General features: G+C 33.6%; 2 long non-coding RNA genes across 3 annotated transcripts; both read left to right on the top strand.

The window, feature by feature from the left end:
• The first annotated feature begins 8,091 nt into the window (after nt 1-8,091).
• On the top strand, nt 8,092-11,045 carry LOC148299730 (uncharacterized). Of its 2 annotated transcripts, none has more exons than XR_015839039.1 (3): nt 8,092-8,499; nt 9,049-9,670; nt 9,743-11,045. It is a non-coding gene; the product is annotated as an uncharacterized LOC148299730 (long non-coding RNA). The 2 variants fall into 2 exon arrangements; XR_015839040.1 differs by having other exon boundaries at nt 8,497-8,617.
• Nucleotides 11,046-11,968: 923 nt separating this feature from the next.
• Nucleotides 11,969-16,318, top strand: LOC148299729 (uncharacterized). Its single transcript, XR_015839038.1, has 3 exons — nt 11,969-12,107; nt 13,018-13,730; nt 14,391-16,318. It is a non-coding gene; the product is annotated as an uncharacterized LOC148299729 (long non-coding RNA).
• Nucleotides 16,319-16,550: the final 232 nt, after the last annotated feature.

Raw genomic sequence — 16,550 nt, 5'->3', positions numbered from 1 at the left:
ACTATAATATTTTTTTGGTTCTGTTCATCTTTGTATTTTTTTTTACATAAATACATTTATTTTCTATATTTGAAGCACTAACTTTGTGATTTTCCCTTTAATAATTAAAATGTAACTTTGTTTTAAAATCACTATAAATATTTTATTATAACTTAATTATAATGTCTACCGGTTTCCGAGCTAACCGCTTCTTTATTAAGAAGCGAGATACTCTTGATAAAGAGGTAGTTAGCCTGGAAACCGGTAGACATTATAATGAAGTTATAATAAAATATTTATAGTGATTTTAAAACAAAGTTACATTTTAATTATACATTTATTTTCATGTAAAACTTGTATTCTTCGTAGAATTTTAAGCTACCAATGGTTATGCGGATTTGGAGAACGGTATCTTTTCGAAAGTAGACTGAATGCAGTCGAAATGCGATCTCTCAGAAGAATGTGCGACAAAACGATGTATGATAGATGTACGAATAGTGAAATAAGGAAGGAATGCAAAGCTGAGATAAGCATTATCGATAAAATTAAGAAAGGTGTGTTGAGATGGTTTGGACATGTAGAACGAATGAGTGAGGAAAGAACGGTAAAACAAATTTACGAGGCGAATGTTAGCGGGAAAAGAAGCAGAGGAAGACCGAGAAAAACATGGCACGATTAGGTATGCCAAATACTTGAAAGTGGTCAGGTTAGGAGTCGTAACAATCGGCGGGTATGTATGTATGAGGAGATGCGTGAACGTGGAAGAGGCGAAGAATGTTTGCAAGGACAGGGTGGTGTGGCGCTCTATTCTCTCTGCCTGCCCCTGCGGGGAAGCGGCGTGATGGTTAGTTAGTTAGTTAGTTAGTTAGTTAGTATCTTTACTTCATTGTATCTCCTTGTGTATTGACTTCCTAATCCCGCATTCATAGTTTATTTTAACAGCTCCCTTTAAAAAACGATACATAGAGGTTTCACTATAGTTAGATTGTAATATGTGTAAATGTTAGTATTTTCATTTTAATATTTTTTTAGGAACTAAAGACCATCCCGTGGTCTCCAGTTGCATTTATTAATCTATCGTATAACTTCCATATAACTTGTATTTAGCAAAGATCTCCTTGTACTAAATATTTTTTTAACATCGAACTTTAGGGTTACTTCTTTAAGACTATCAAGTATTATATGTATTTTGAGATTCGTCTCCTGTACTATCGGTTTAAGTGTATAATATTTAGTGTCCTATATGACAGTATTTCACAAAAGAAATATATAGAAATGTCCGACTACTTTGAACTACTACATCGCTGGTAAAATGCCAAACGACCACAATGAAAAAAAATTAAACTTATTGGGTATATGTCCGCCTCCGTAGTGTAATGGTCAGCACGCTCGGCTATCGTCCTGGAGGTCCCGAGTTCGATTCCCAGGGAGGGTCAAATAAATATAATTGATTTTTTCTCTCTAATATTTATTCTATTTTACCCTGGACTGGTACCTGAAGCGGAGGGCTTATCACCTTTCCCTCATGTGTTAATGATCAAGATAACACTGCGTTTATATGATGCAGTGCCCTATGGACCATTGGGGTGCGGATAAGGGTTTGAATGAATGAATATATCTAAAATTAAACAAGGTTATTGGATTGAATTCTACTTTTATTTACATGTCTTAACACATTGTCAGCGGGACACGGCATTTGCCGTTGTTCGCGGACTGTCGATCAACTGCGGGACACGGCAAATGCCGTTTTTGTCGACTGTCGGTTATCGGTGGGAAACGGCAATATCAGCGTGAAATAAAACGCGTTGAAGGGTAATCTGCTACCTGGGTGCTAGGCGATAGTCTGTTGACGTTATTTGAGATGTCTTGTAAAGGCATCCCCAGAAATCTAGAGTTTTTATACGATCTCAATCTCAAGTTTAGTTTGAGCCATTTCACGTATTGGACTATTTTTTATACCGCTCGCACTGTTTTGTTTACTGTTTGTTATGTTATTATTTGAATATATTAGCATTGTATAGGGAATGATACCTCGGAGGGGAAGACTATTTTTTATAGTTTCCAATGCTTCTAAAATTGTGAAATACGGAATACTTAACTAAAAATTACGATTATAATTTATTTTTGATGATAAATGTCATTTATGATTTCTTTGAAAATTTCAATCGAAAATATTATTTGGTTTAGAAATTGTGTCAATTTTAAGAAAGCGATATATTTTTGCGCTAATCGCGAAAAACACCCGCTATAGGCTAGAGTCTATTGTTCGAAGCGCCCGACTACAATGTGTTAATAGGAGGAAACGCGTCACATATTATCATATATCGCTCACTCCTTTCAAGAACGTCATAAATCAAAAATAGACAATTTTTAGTTGTGTATGTTTTCGGAATGCCCAGAAAATGTCCTATATCCCAGCAAAAGAGGCATATTTTTAACTTAATATTAACCCGCTACAGGGCAGAAAGAGTTGTTTTTGCATTTTGAAGAAAATGTATTGTTTAATTATTTTTTGAAATATACTAAATATTTTTCAAATGGAGAAAAAACCTTCAGGTTTTACCTAAAAAGTTCTATTCCGCGGTAAAAAGTTCGATAAGTGGCTTGATATTTATTTAATACATTGTATTATATTTTTAAACCTTAAAAACGTTCTCCTGAAAAATCAAGTATTTTGATTTATGACGTTCTTGAAAGGAGTGAGCGATATATGTAAATAAAAGTAGAATTCAATCTAATAAATGTGTTTAATTTTGGATATATTACCCAACAATTTCAAATGGAATTCTACCAACTGTCTGCAGTTACAATAAATAAACTCTTAATAATCAAACTCTTTATTTCAAAAATGGTATTGAAATCGTCAACATTTTCGTATTGGAAGACATCCATGATTCTAGCGCTAGAAATGTCCATTTCTAACGCTAGACTTATTGGTGTCTTTCCGATAAGAAAATGTTGACAATTTAGATACCATTTTTGGAATAAAGAGTTTGATTTTTTTTTTGCATTGTGGCCCTTTGGCATTTAACCAGCGACGTGTGCATTGTCTTTTATAAAAATACCGAATTTCACATTTTATAATACAGGTTTTGTCATTTCAAATTGGACTTTTTACAAACAAAATTGGATGTATAATAAACCAAATTGGTCGTCTAACAAATTAAATTGGACTTTTAATCAATCAAATTGTACGTTTAACAATACAAATGGGACGTTTGACAAAACAAATTATACTATATTGTGTAAAGGTTATAGTTAGTCCGCCTCCGTAGTGTAATGGTCAGCACGCTCGGCTACCGTTCTGGAGGTCCCGGGTTCGATTCCCAAGGGGGGTAAAATAAATATAAGTGATTTTTTCACTGTAATATTTATTCAATATTACCCTGGACTGGTACCTGAAGCGGAAGGCTGATCATCTTTCCTTCATGTGTAAACGATCAAGATAACACTGCGTTTATATAACGCAATGCCCTATGCACCATTGGGTGCGGATAAGGGTTTAAAAAAAAAAAAAGTTATAATAGGCGTCCATTTGGTTTGTGAAACGACCAACTTGAAGTAAAAACCTGTCTTGCAAAGTTTTCCAAATGTATTAATTTCTATATAATTCCATTTAAAAGTACTTTTTTATAAATAATAAACATTTTTACTGTGATTTTCCATTCTCTTAGTATGGAAGTTCCAATAAATATCATTATATGTAACTATTTTATGTGTAAAACTATATGTCTATAATAAATAAATATTATTCCAAAAATCATTGTTTCTTTTATCTCTATACACATATCGCTCACTCCTTTCAAGAACGTCATAAATCAAAAATCGTCAATTTTCAGTTGTGCATGTTTTCGGAATGCCCAGAAAATGTACTATACCCCAGAAAAAGAGGCATATTTTTAACTTCAAACTTTTTAACTTTACCCGCTACAGGGCAGAAATTGTTGCTTTTGCATTTTGAAGAAAAGGTTTTGTTTAATTATTTTTTTAAATAAACTTAATATTTTTCAAACGAAGAAAAAAGCTTCTGGTTTTACCTAAAAAGATCTATTGCACAGTAAAAAGTTGATATTTAATTTTAATACATTGCATTATATTTTTAAACTTTAAAAACGTTCTCCTGAAAAATCAAGTTTTTAAATTTGTGACATTCTTGAAAGGAGTGAGCGATATGTAAATTTTTTTTTTAAAGAAAAGAGAAATATTTGTGTTTTTACTATTTACAGAAAATATTTCAATTTTATAATATTTCATAATTTTATAGAAATAGGTATCAAATTGTGGTAGAGTGGGTTCGAACCGAGAAACTAAGAAAGAAAGAAGAAGACATAAGAGCCGCGACACTAACCACGGGACCACAACCAGTTCTTTTATAAATTGTTAAACTCATACATGGATTCGCCGTAATTGCTGGAACGTATAAGTTTTAGAGTTCCCGGTCGGATCACCAGGACAACTGACACCTTAGCGCTTCCCGCGAGTAGAACAAACTCTAAACAAGGTTCCTATATTTATCCTTTATAAAAATTGGTCAACGATGAATATGGGAATTTTGATATGTTTTACTCGCTATTGTCAGCACTGAGATTCGTTTAACCCCCCCCCCCCTCTGGGAATCGAACCCGGGACCTCCAGCACGGTAGCCCAGCATGCTGACCATTACACCACGGAGGCGGACAGCATCTCTAGCCCTACAAGATATCATTATAAAACTTAGAGGGAATACGCAGCATACATCTCTTTTGTGTAAGGCTCAGAATCGATTCTAACGGGCTGCCGTGGCTCGAGTGGATGCTGATCCAAGCTGGTAAGCAAGCTAAAGTCAAATCACTAAACAATCTCGCTTATATCAATTGGGCGGATAACAGAAATGGGAAGGCAACCATTGTGCATAAAATACATTAATAATGCATCTTTATTTGCTTTAGAATTTTATCCTACACATTTGGAAATGATTTCATCAATTGCGTGGCATTAGAAAAATACGACATTCCCAAACGTGTCGTGAACGTGCTCACAGAATACTAATTTACCATATGACCATACCAGACGTGCTTCATTGTCCATTCTGTCAACAGACTTCTAATTTATATGATTGTGACACAGACTGATAAATTGCATACTTGTGTATGGACGTGCTTGCAAGAACCAAAGACTAATTGGCAAGAACTACGCCGGCGTCAATGAGAATTGTCAAGTACTTTGTTGTCTATGGGCGTACGTCTACATAAATAAATTTACGATCGCCGAATAAACGGCAAGATATAACAATGCTTATTTAACCGTTCCCGTACTGACCATCCAAAAATTACATGTATTTCAAATTGTCCCATTGTTCCAAAGGCAGATACCAAATACCCTAGTTTACATTTGAATGGAAATCGTAGTACACAGCTAAGCTCGCTGCTAAGTGATTCATAGAGACAACACGTCCATGCCAACGCGCCGTTATGAAGTGACTGAGTGCGAGTAGCGCGCACTAGAATTGTGGGACACAAAGATTATATACTAGTAGTGGGACACTAGATCGAACGAAAGCTGAGTATTTAATTGCCTCGCTCTCTTGTTATGGTAGTAACACATTTATCAGGGCGAAAGAAATAACATGTCGCTAGCAGATAAAAAATTTACGTGCTGATGTATAAGTAAGTTTTGCGGTACTGACTGATGGTGTATTTTTTATTAAAAACAAAATTTTGAAGCATTCAACGATTTGAGATTATAAAAATTAAAAGGGGGAAATTTTCCTTATTATTATTTTTTAGATTTAAAAAATGGAGTAAGTATCTCTTACAATGCTAAAATTATCGAATTAAAATTAATATATGGGGGATTTAAACCCCTGTTAGATCTGACTAGGTTAAACTCACAAAGAATGCAAACCTAACTAATATAAATAAAACACGCTCATTCGCGACCTTGGATCGAATGGAATGGATGCCTCGAAGGTGCCTTTCATGTATAAATACAGACTCCCGACGCAGGACACCCTCAACGAGCCCCCAACTGCCACCACATCACGGACCCCACAGATTACTAATTCGTCATTCGCCGGACGCTAACACAGACTACTAATTTATGACACAAACTAGTTATATAAGAACTCGACGAAGTGTGGGAACAAAATTTTAGGTAACTGAAAGTACCTAGTATTTAAATTTTTAAAAAAAATGTATTTTCCACTAATATCACACATAGGTTTATATAAAAAAATTAATTAACTTCGTTGGTTACATAGAGTCATAAAATTGTAAAAATTCGTGTCTTAAATGAGATTTACTATGTTTTTTTTTACTCAAGAATTATATAAAGTAATTAATGGTTACTTTGATCATAGAAAGTAAACACTTTCCCATTTGAACAGACTATAAAACTTACAAAGTAAAGTAAAGTAAAACTTAGGGACATGATAAGCGGTGATGGGTAAGCTGAATCTAGAATTCAAAGTTGATTGGACGTTTGGTAATTACTGAATTTATGCATCTACACATCCAGAAAGTTATCCAAAAATTGATTTTTGTTCGAGCCAACAGAATGATATAGTTTTTTTCTTTCTTTTTGAATCGTGGTAGTAAAATAATGCAATAGGGTGCTTCATTGAAATCCTCCAGGAACGTGCCGAAGTGAAAGGTTGTATTTTTAGCATTTTTTGGGTTTTTATTTATAAATACCCATCTATACCAATACGGAGGCCTCGTAAGATTTTAGAAATATAAAATAATTGCGGAACAGTAAGGCACCTACATACTTTTACTAATAAGAATGTTGTTAATAAATTATCTGGTCAAATTATAAGCTTAATAATAAAAATGAAAATGGTATTTTCTGGCGTTTCTTATGCGTGTGATTATAATCCAGGGTTTGGACCTCACATACTAATATAAGAGTTTTTGCTTAGTAAAAAGCTTCTTTACATCTCACCAATAGATGTCTCTAGTGAAGTTCTAGTGATTCAAGAACAAGGTTTATAAATTGGTTCATATATATAGAACTTCCAAAAAATTGAGTAGTGTGGTTGTCAATAATGGGTAGAATTGGTGAATGTTACACGTGTGTAAAGTGATCACTTAAACCAGCCTATGACGGTCGTCAACCCCGTAAATGTCCAGACTTCCATATTCTTCTTCATCTTTGATGAGATGTCAAAAATAATATATTTACTAATATGTACCTACTTATCTATCTGGATCGAACAACGCTAGTTACTTATTATTTGTACTTTTATATTTTTTATCTATGGCCTATTCGTTGTGCTCGCTTGTGGGATGATCCATGACTGTTAATTTATATACAGATAGTTGACTCCCCCAATACCCGTAGCTAAATGTAGCGTCTATCATGGCTGAAATTCAAAATTATGATGGCTGCTACAGACGGAGCGCGAATGCGTAGGGTGGCTGTAATTTTTTTCCGAATTTTCTCTAGTCCAACACGTTCACATATGAAGTTTGGGATGACGAGGACCACTAATTGAACGTGATGGACCAGATGGATACAGAAAAAAATACGTCCACCGTATGCATTCCGGTTCCGTCTGTAGCAGCCATAAAAAAACGTTAATATGACCTCTTTGGCTCAATAAACGAGGGTGATTTAAAAAAAATGGTTTTACAAATCAAATTTCTTGCGGTATAGAATCACATAATAGTAATAACAATAATAATAATGGTACAAAAACAGGTTTATCAATGTCATTATTCATTTCATTCTAAACAATTAAAAAGGTAGGTCATGGCTGCTTATGCTTCAAACGCGAAATGAAACGGATTTGTATTTAAAATGGTTACTTATCTCCAACCATACTCAATTACGTTTAATTTTTTCACGTAGGTACCTATTTGGCCCGTCGCCCTTACATTTTTATCTTTTTTATAGTCTATGGACAATGATTATTGTCTATTTTTGTAAACGTTCACTACATTTTCAACGTTCTATCTTCTTTTGAACATTATTGTCTATTGTTAATTTTTAAAAAAAAAAAAAGATAAAATGTCACACTTGCAAGAGATTTCAACGGTTTTCATTTCAACCACTCCCTCCTTGACGTGTTGCTTATCGCACGCTTATCGCGATATATCGCTCACTCCTTTCAACAACGTCATAAATCAAAAATCGACAATTTTCAGTTGTGCATGTTTTCGGATTGCCCAGAAAATGTACTATATCCCAGCAAACGAGGCATATTTTTAACTTAATATTTATCCGCTACAGGGCAGAAAATGTTGTTTTTGCATTTTGAAGAAAAGGTATTGTTTAATTATTTTTTTAAACATACTAAATATTTTTGAAATGGAGAAAAAACCTTCAGGTTTTACCTAAAAAGATCTGTTACGCAGTAAAAAGTTCAATAAGTAGCTTCATATTTATTTTTAATACATTGTATTATTTTTTTAAACTTTAAAAACGTTCTCCCGAAAAACCAAGTTTTTTGATTTATGACGTTCTTGAAAGGAGTGAGCGATATGATGTTTGATGTTGAATAAACAAAGGAATCTATGTAATAGGTGTCCATCATTCAAGGTGAGATTTTGCACTTGTGTACATATTGTCAACTAAAACTCCAAGCTCATTTTGGTCCTAATGTTTCAACCCATAATAAACAAATCCTGCGTATAGGGCGGGTGATCCGTCACGTATGGTAAGAATTCTTAAATGATTTTCAGACATCTAACTGGCCGACAACGGTTCATTTATGATTTCCGTTGGCGGCCAATTAAGTCCTGTGAGCAATATCTCGATATTCGTAGTGAAAAGTGCTTAGTCCTTGTAAATGGGAAACCTGATCATTAAAGGTATTTTAGGTATTTTCGATTACTAACCTTACCTAATCAGGACCGTTCTTCTTATCAGTTCAATAAATATAATTATTCTATGGTTAATAATAAGTATACAACTTATCCGTTTTATTCATTAGTTGTAAATAATATATTATTATTTCGAAAATTATAAAATCGTGTTAGAGAATATTTAGTATAACAGATGCGCAATAAGACGTATGTTTACATGTTTGTCTGCAATAACAATATTAGGTTCGGTTATAAATGATTTATGATGAAACGTTCTTTGCAGGAAACTTACTTATGTGTATTTAGATGTACCCCGATATGCAATATGCGTTGACACAATACTGAGTTGTATTGCAATATTACAAAAGAACATTATTAGAACTTTTTAGAAATGAGCAATACATTCATTCATGCTGAGGAAGAGGCAGAATCTGCTGCAGGAAAGTTTTGGTCACAGTCTGCTATTAAGCAAGAAGCCATACACTCAGAAGATTCCGAATCTCTAACCTTTGGCAATCTACAAACTAGCGAAAGACCTGAGCCTGCTTTTTGTCCACAATCTTCTTTAAAGCAGGAGGTCATATACTCAGAAAATCTAGTATCTTCAGCCTGCAATGACACTCTTCATATAAAAGCAGAAACAGAGTCTACTGTAGGAAACTGTGGGGCACTTTCTAATGTAAAGAAGGAGGTTGTGTATTCAGAAAATCCTGAACCTATCATCTGTAATGACAATCACCATCCTAGAACATTTCCTAACCTGACTGAACCATCTAAAGTGGACATCAGCGCTCAATTGAACGGAGAAATATCTAGTAAAAAAACCTTTACTGAAATTGATATTTCCTATCCCGATATTAAACAAGAATGTTTGGACTTCTCGAGCAACATCATTCTTAATTCTGGTAAGTTATTGACTAACTAATTACAAATTTTAATTTCATATGATATTTTTAATAACAATATTTTCGTTTCAGATTCGAAAAGTGTTAAGAAAACAAGGACTCACGAGAAGCGGTTTTCATGCGCAGATTGTAAATATACATGCTCACATAAAGGGGGATTAAACACACATATGTTAATTCATACTGGTGAAAAACCGTTCTCATGCTCAGATTGTACATTCAGATGTTCACAGAAAGCTAATTTAAAAATGCATATGTTAATTCACACTGGCGAGAAACCGTTCTCATGCTCAAATTGTGGTTATAGATGTTCACAAAAAGGACATTTGAAAACCCATATGTTAAGTCACACCGGGGAGAAACCTTTCTCATGCTTAGATTGCGAATCTAGATTTTCAACAAAAGGTCATTTAAATGCGCACAAATTAATTCATACTGGCGAGAAACCGTTTTCGTGTTCGGATTGTGAATTTAGATGTTCTCGAAAGGGTGATATAAAAAGACACAAGCTAGTTCATACTGTAGATAAACCATTCTCATGCCCAGAATGTGAATACAAATGTTCAAATAAAACGCATTCAAATAGACGTACGTTGATTCATACTGGTGAGAAATCGTTCTCATCCTCAGTTTCTGGACTCAAATGCTCGCCGGTTGGAAATTCAAAAACACACAAATCAACTAATACGGGCGAGAAACCCTTCTCGTGCTCTGATTGTGAGTTTCGGTGCTCTCGAAAGGGAAATTTAAAAACGCACATGTTAATTCATGCTGGCGTGAAACCGTTCTCTTGCTCAGATTGTGAATTCAAATGTTTACGGAAAGGAGATTTAAACGTACACAAATTAATTCATACTGGTGAGAAACCATTCTCTTGCTCGGATTGTGGATATCTGTGTTCACGAAGATATTATTTGAGAAGACACATGTTAACTCATACTGGTTAGGCTTGGTTCTCATATCTCAAAAACGTCGTTTATTAAGGCATATGTTATAAAGTATTCTCATAAAAATAATTGAGTACTTTAAGTTGTAAAGAGTTGTTGCGGTTGGAATAAAAATCGAAGGATTGGAATTTCGTAATATTTTAGATGATACCAAAAAATATGTAAATACAGTATTGCACCGATTATATCTTAGTCTCAAAACAAGGTTTTTTTTTATTAAAATTTTCATTACATTATTGGTTACCCTGAATATATTTTTACTGTAAGATAAAACTTGATTTATACGGAATTTATAACATATGTAAAACACATTTTATTAAATTATGGTTATTTCCAAATACATTGAATGTATAAAAATTATACATTTTAATCATATATGAATAATAATTAGTTTAAATAAAACGTTCTTTTTTTTAAAAATTAGTTTAAGCAGAAATATTCTTTTATTTTTATAAACACACTTGGTTTGACGCGACATTATAGTTGATTTCGCTGGGACCTTTCAAAATAGAAATCTTACCAACTCTCCAGGGTTGAGATTTTGCGTTTGCACAATCGATTGCATGCCACTGTTTTACAATCGGTAGTCAAAAGACCTTGTGAAATATATAATACCTAATCCGACTCCTCCATTTGGATACCGTGCCAGAAGTCTCAGGATTGGTTCCCAGGGGGAATCAAATTAAATATAAGAGATTTTTCACTATAATATTTATTTTATATACTCTGAACTAGTGCCTGAAGCACAGAGCTTATTTCACGATCGAAATAAAACTACTTATTTACTATCCAGTGCCCTATGAACGAGGTGCTCTGCGGTAAACAACCCAAAAGCAAAACAACTGCCTGCATAAAATTAATTATATCCCATCAGAGCGTTTCTCGGGTGTATCTTTCTTACAACAATATTAGCCACAGTTTGGACACAAAAATTTTTTATTCGGTCTGTATTGATACGTATGTACTGTACGTCTGCCTTCGTAGGTCAGCACGTTCGGCTACCGTTCTGAAGGTCCCGGGTTCGATTCCCAAAGGGGGGTTAAATAAATAGAAGTTATTTTTTCACTCTGATATTTATTTAATATTACCCCTGACGGTTACCTGAAGCGGAGGGCTGATCACCTTTAACACTGCGTTTATATGATGCAGTGCTCTATGCATCATTGGGGTGCGGATAAGGGTTTGAAGAAGAATATACTATCAATATATCTATAAACACTGGGTTTGGGGTCTAAATTTAACTAAAAAGCTTTTCATTGGCCGTTCTTTAAAGCGTTATTTTATAACAATTTCATTAAACTGTTCCATTTAAGGAGCGGTATTATGTACCATATAACGGGTATGAAAATATAACCTCTAAGTTAGTAGCTGCCACATATCCAGCACCGTGCCCCACTTCAGAGCAGTAATTTCTTAATTTCTCTGTTCATATCAGGTGTCTAGGATATAATCTTTGGAAGGTGCTTATTTCTCAAATAGAAAACCGATCGGTAAGCAATTGTTTCTCATTATTAATAAAGCAAACTGTTCTCATTATTAATAATCTAGTTCAATGAACTAAATTGTTCCTAAAATGGCCGTCCCGTACCGTTAACTGTCATGTGACACTTGTATTTCTTACTTACACCTTAAAAGATCATTATTTATTTATAATAGTTCATTGGAATGTATTTATAATCAGATGCACAATAAGACCTCTGTGTGCATGTCAGTAGTCTCTATATTAGATTTGGTTTAAATGTTACCTAACTCGAACTGTTACTGATGATCCGGTTGGATAAACATAATTATTCCTAAAAATGACCGTCACTTGGACATAACAGTTGTATTCTGCGTTTTTAAATAATATATATAGACTATTTTAATAATTGTAAAATCTTGTTAGAATGTATTTTTAATGAGATACTTAATAACACGTCCATGAAGATGTTTCTCCTTAGTCACAATATATGGTTCGGTAAATATTACAGCTGAGTTATAAAAATCTATCAAAATACTAACTAACTAACTAACTAACCATCACGCCGCTTCCCGCAGGGGTAGACACAGAGAATAGAACGCCACACCACTCTGTCTTTGCAAACATTCTTCGCCTCTTCCACGTTCATGCATCTCCTCATACATACCCGCCGATTATTACGACTCCTAACCTGACCACTTTCAAGTATTTGGCATACCTGATCGTGCCATGTTTTTCTCGGTCTTCCTCTGCTCCTTTTTCCAATTATATTCGCCTCATAAATTTGTTTTACCGTTCTTTCCTCACTCATTCGTTCTACATGTCCAAACCATCTCAATACACCTTTCTTCCAATATCATAATGCGATACACTATATGTCTTGTAGTAAATATTAAATGTACCAATAAAGTAATGGACGAATGTTCAAACTTTCCTTGCAGGAAACCATCCTATGCGTATGTATATGTGTCCCGATGTGCGATGTGATCTACATCTAGATACTGAGTAGTATTCCAATATTTCTAAAGAGCTGTACTAGAAGAAATGAGCAAAAAAATAATTCATGCTGAAAAAGAGGCAGAATCTGCCGCAGGAAAGTATTGGCCACAATCAATTAAGCAGGAGGTCACACACTCAGAAGATGCCGAATCTGAACCCTATGACAATCTACTTACTAGCGAAAGGGCTGAATCTACAATATGCAACTATGAGCCACGAGTTTCTGTAAAGGAGGAAGCCATACACTCAGAATATCCCGAATCTGTAACCTATGACGATCTCCATAATAGCGAAAAAGCTGAGTCTGCTTTTTTCAACTATGAGCCACGATCTACTGTTAAAGTGGAGGTCATAAACTCTCCCGAAAATCCAAAATCTCTAATCTGCAATGACAATCTCCGTGCTATGGAAGGAGAACTGCTTTCCTCTGGGAGCTATGATTTACCACGGTGTTACGTGGATCTATCGCTTTCCATGCCTATTAACCCACAAGTTTCTGACGTTATAGCTGAACCACCTGAAGTAGAAAACAGTACTAAAAACAACCAGACTATGGAAATGTCTAGCAAAAAAACCTATATTGAAATTGATATTTCCAATCCTGATATCGAACAAGAATGTTTCGTATCCCCGACCAAAAAGAAACGTATTTCGAGTAAGTTATTTTCTTTGCATTTTATAGATCGCCCCAATGTGGCTTTACCTCTCACATTGTATGCAAATTAATCTATATTTCATTCATTTCAATAAATATTTACTCAATTTATTTTTGATGTAATCAATGTAGGTATTTTTGGACCATAGCAAGAAACGAAAGCCTAAACTGAATTAAAATCTTTAGTCTTATAACTAAAATTATATATGTTTGAAAATTATAAAGTCTAATAAATTGGATATAAAAAAAGACCTACATTCATAATGTTTAACAATCGTGCATAAATAAATTAACTGTTTCTGTATGTTTAAAAACCATCATTGCATCCCGAGATATTCTGGTAAATTTGTAGAGAAATGTTTTGCATGAAGGTTTGCGCATTCTGCGGTATGTTTCTTGAATACGGTACACACTTTTCAGAAGATTCATGAATCGAAGATGATGAACTATTAAAGATTTTTCGTAAGGGATTTAGTTTATATATAAAAAGTGGAAGAAATTAATGAGTTTATTCTCAACTTCCAAATAAAGTGTTTAAATAAACTTCATAGGGTGAGTATTGATAACCATTGTCGGGTAATTTAGGTTTTTATGTATTTTGTTGTTTTTTTTTTAATATTCTTGATATTGTGTTGTAATTATAATATTTTTTAATTTCAGGATTGAAGAGGATTAAGAAAAAGAAAACTGTTGAGAAACCGTTCTCTTGCACACACTGTGAATTAAAATTTTCATATAAAGCTGGTTTAAATACACATATGTTAATTCACACTGGTGAGACACCATTCTCTTGCCCAGATTGTGAATTTAAATGTTCAAAGAAAGGAAATTTAAAAATGCACATGTTGACACATACTGGTGAAAAACCGTTCTCATGTCCAGATTGTGAATACATATGTTCACAGAAAGGACATCTAAAAACCCACATGTTTAGTCATACCGGCCAAAAGCCGTTCTCTTGCCCTTATTGTCAATTCACGTGCGCACAGAAAGGTAATTTAAAAACACACATGTTGATTCATACTGGCGAAAAACCATTCTCATGTTCACATTGTGAATTCAGATGCTTACGCAAAGGGAGTTTAAACACTCATTTGTTAATTCATACTGCGGAAAAACCCTTTTCATGCTCATTTTGTGAATTTAGATGTTCACAGAAGGGAAATTTAAAAGTGCATATGTTAATTCATACTGCCGATAAACCGTTCTCATGTTCAGATTGTGAATTAAGATTTTCAAAGATAGGGCATTTAAAAACACACAGGTTTATTCATATTCGTGAGAAATCGTTATCATGCTCGGATTGTGAATTCAAATTTTCACGAAAAGAAGATTTAAACGTTCACAAGTTAATTCATGCTGAGGAGAAATCCTCACTTGAATCAAAAAATTCGCTCAAAGCTTCAACTGCCGAGAAACCATTCACGTGTTCAGAATGTGAATTTCGGAGCTCTCGGAGAGGAAATTTAAAAACGCATATGTTAATTCATGCTGGCGTGAAACCATTCTCATGCTCAGATTGTGAATTCAAATGTTTACGGAAAGGAGATTTAAACGTGCACAAATTAATTCATACTGGGGAGAAACCGTTCTCATGCTCATATTGTGGATATCTATGTTCAAGGAAATATTTTTTAAAAAGACACATGTTAACTCACACTCGTTAGTGTTTCTCGAGTTACATATTAAGAAAGCATTTCAATAAAAATTATTATATTTTTAGGTGTTCGTTGATGATGTTTTTGCAGAAAAAAAGCATTGCGCTGAAATTTATTGAATGTTTTTGTTGAAATTTGTATATTGATAATAACATAAATACGGTGTTGGGACGAATATTTCGTAGTCTCGAGAATATACATGTATATTTTTTTGAAATTTAGGTATTCTGTTGTTTGTTAAAATGTAAATCATATAGATTAATAAAAAAAAAACACTTTTTCTTGGTGTAGGCCTTTTGGCCTGTTTTTAAGAGGGATTAGCAGTCCATCTCTTTGTTGATCTGCCCGGGAGTGTTTTTTTGTTACTGCAGTGTCCGCTCTGCATTCGATCCCATATGTCGCACCAAGTTTATTATGCTGCCATGAAGATCGGAAGCAAAATCAGGATTTTTCCATATATGATTTTTCAGTCATCCTGAGATGACTGCAGCATTGTTTAATTGCCCCATCACTTCACATCGCAAATATTTCATTGAATTATGCTACATCACATTGAAGAAATTAAAAGGATTTTTCATTTTCTAACTCCTTAGATGTAGTTACATAAGCACGACAAATATGAACAGTAGAATTATATGAATTATAAAATATTTAAAAATATGTTTAATTGAATCGTGTTAAAGAACGTTGAAGAGATTCATTGATATTTCACTGTCCAACTCCTTATATGTAGTTACATTAGAATGAACAAACTTGTTATTCATTCTTCTATTTATTAGTATAATTTTAAGTTTGCATTCAAATTCATTCTTAGCATAAATTAGTAACGTTCTTAAATCTCTCTGCTAATGTTTCCACACTTGTATTTTTTGTATTACATATATGAAACAATGAATAAATATTATTACTACCCCTTCACGTGAGTGTAAATGTGTGTGTGTGTATATTTATATATATAATATATATATATATATATATATATATATATATATATATATATATATATATATATATATATATATATATATATATATATATATATATATATATATATATATATATATAACAAATAGCGTTGGAAGAAGTCTTAAAAAAATGCGGTATGATGGTGCTTCATCTTGAAGAGGAATCTTCAAGATTAAGTTTTCCTCGGTCTTACCAA

Source organism: Brachycentrus maculatus, unplaced genomic scaffold, assembly GCF_059751285.1.
Source record: "Brachycentrus maculatus isolate JH-2025_06_01 unplaced genomic scaffold, ASM5975128v1 h1tg000984l, whole genome shotgun sequence".
In the NCBI taxonomy this organism is placed as follows: domain Eukaryota; kingdom Metazoa; phylum Arthropoda; class Insecta; order Trichoptera; family Brachycentridae; genus Brachycentrus; species Brachycentrus maculatus.
The sequence above is the reverse complement of the archived record's forward strand: the minus strand, read 5'-3'. Positions and strand labels throughout refer to the sequence as shown.